The sequence below is a fragment of the Macrobrachium nipponense genome, chromosome 47 (genome assembly GCF_015104395.2).
Source record: "Macrobrachium nipponense isolate FS-2020 chromosome 47, ASM1510439v2, whole genome shotgun sequence".
In the NCBI taxonomy this organism is placed as follows: Eukaryota; Metazoa; Arthropoda; class Malacostraca; order Decapoda; family Palaemonidae; genus Macrobrachium; species Macrobrachium nipponense.
The window spans coordinates 36,396,375-36,398,874 of NC_087222.1; the positions used below are offsets into that span (position 1 = coordinate 36,396,375).

General features: G+C 39.0%; 2 protein-coding genes across 3 annotated transcripts in view; one reads left to right on the top strand and one right to left on the bottom strand.

Annotated features, from left to right (window-relative positions):
- The window catches only part of LOC135204909 (transcription initiation factor TFIID subunit 10-like), an 85,161-nt gene that overhangs the window by 55,064 nt on the left and 27,597 nt on the right, over positions 1–2,500 (top strand). The window lies entirely within an intron of this gene.
- LOC135204907 (chloride intracellular channel exl-1-like) overlaps positions 1–2,500 on the bottom strand; it is a 15,825-nt gene that overhangs the window by 12,810 nt on the left and 515 nt on the right. The gene's annotated exons all lie outside the window — the stretch shown is intronic.

The following is a 2,500-nucleotide window of genomic DNA, read 5'->3' on the forward strand; positions in this document are numbered from 1 at the left end:
TCTCTTCAATGTATCTTAGAGGAGAGAGAGAGAGAGAAAGAGAGAGAGACATTCGAGCAATGTCTCAATAATTTACATCATATCAAGTGGAGTGAGTAAGAAGCGAGCTTAAGCAGTGCCCGAGCTCTTTGTTTATATATTCGCCTTCTTCTTCTTCTTCTTACTATCTTACTTTGCAACCTTGAGGCCCGTGGTTTGTGTGTACGTATGTAACGTTTGTACGTTTGTTTCGGGTGTGTAACAAGCATGTAGACTATGGGTTTGAAGCCACATTTACCAACTCTCTTATGTAACGATTTCCAAAGATATGGCTACGCGAATATAACTCAATCTTAGAAATCTAAGAACGAGATTTTGGCCAGGGCAAATCATGGTCAAATCAGGCCTTATGCCGCAGACACTCGGCCCCCTAGACCCTAGGTCACAGAGGAGGTCGCATTTAAAGACCCCCTTCTTGATTGACCTCCCCTGGGTCTCACGGCCTTGTTAAAAAAAAATGAGCATCTGCTTTTCAAATCTCGAGTGACGTTGGAAATGGACGAATAAGGCTTCGCCGTTGGTCTAGGTGGTGTACCACAAGGCGGGATTTGAGGTCCCTCTCTGATTTCAGTTCGGAGTGGCTTCAAGTCTCCGTAAAAGTCTCTCGTCTTGTCATATCATAGGCTCTAGAGAGAGAGAGAGAATATGAATGTTTTCAAATTCGTTGGAGCGAATATTATCAGCTCGTCGGACCTCCCCGTTTTGATGGTTATAAATATTTTGACGAAACAGTGATAAACTCTCTCTCTCTCTCTCTCTCTCTCTCTCTCTCTCTCTCTCTCTCTCTCTCTCTCTCTCTCTCTCTCTGTCGTTTTAACAAGGGTCAAAATGAAAAACCTAAGAAAGAGAGAGACACACACACAAAACGCATCATGTCCTCGCTTTGGGGAAAAACTGATAATTGTTTGTTCAGTTGCCAGGCCACGATAAACTGAAAAATCCCTCCCCCTCCCCCCTCCCCCCAAACCCCCTCAACCAACCACCCCACCCCTTTCCATTAGCTTCCCAGAACAAACAGAGAAATCACGTGACTGCTTCGACGAAGCGTGACCTTCCTTTTTGCAACGCCACGAGAAGAGCTTTCGTTGGGGTGTGGGATTTAGGAGTTGGTGCTTCATCGAAGTACTATACTGGGTTTGTTCAGTGGCAAGCATCGTATATGAGATATTATTATTATTATTATTTTTATTATTATTATTATTATTATTATTAGTTCATTTTCCAACTTCGGGATTTTATGGGGATGTGGATGGGGGTGTAGAGTATGACGTCACTCCCAAGAGAAAGAAACCAAATTGGAAATCGCGAAGTCACGGTGTTACATTCGTAGTGTTACGTTTGCGATGTGTAATAGTTCCGCTTTTGTTGTAGATGATTTGGGCCGAGTCTGGGGGCGCCAAAGTGGCTTGGGGAAGGGTCTTAGGCTTGGGGAAAGAGACAAAAGACGAAAGCAGCCACAGCCAACTACAATAATCACTGTCCACAATCACTAATCCATCTCCTCTCCCTCCCCATGACAGATGTTCGAAAGGGTTGATACATGTGGGTCCTAATTAACACCTGCCTGGCAGTACCGCATGCAGCTGCTACAGCTCAGACAATGTATAAAAGGTAAAAGAGTATATAATATATATATATATATATATATATATATATATATATATATATATGATATAAATAAATAACTGAATCACGAAAGTTTGGAACATAATAAAATCCATAAATAAAAAAGGTATAAGCCACGAATGAAAGATACACAATAGAGGTTCTGCAAGATCTTTAGACTCAACGTCCTTTACTTAGCAGACGAACTGACTTACCATGAGAAATTGAGAGTACAGGAAAGGTCGTATCTGTCACTTTATAGACGACTTTCCTCCTGTACCCTCATATTTCTCATGTAAGTCCGTTCGTCTGCTAAGTAAAGGACGTTGAGTCGAAAGCTTTTGCAAAAACTCTGTTGTTTATCGTTCCTTCGTGGCTTTTTTTATATATATATATATATATATATATATATATATATATATATATCTACAAAAGGAGCCCATAAAAACACCAAAATATAGAGAGAAAAATGCTATATTTCAGAGACTGCTGTCTCCCTCCCTGAAGAGGGAGACAGCAGTCTCTGAAATATAGTACTTTTCTCCCTATATTTTGGTGTTTTTATAGCTCCTTTTATAGATGGAGTTCTGTTGTAACAGAACATTTTATATATACATATATATATTAAATAAATCCGCAATGAAACTTAAATTGATTGATTATGTATTAAATAAAAATGATAAAATCATGTCAGTTAGTTTATCAGTCTTAAATAGATTAATTATTATTATTATTATTATGGTACTTTATTCCATCTTCTGTGTTTCCAATCTGACCAAATTCAAACTCTAAATACCAAAGAGTGTATTAAAAGATATAGTGCCCCTTTCATAATTACCTAGGGAACAATATTCAC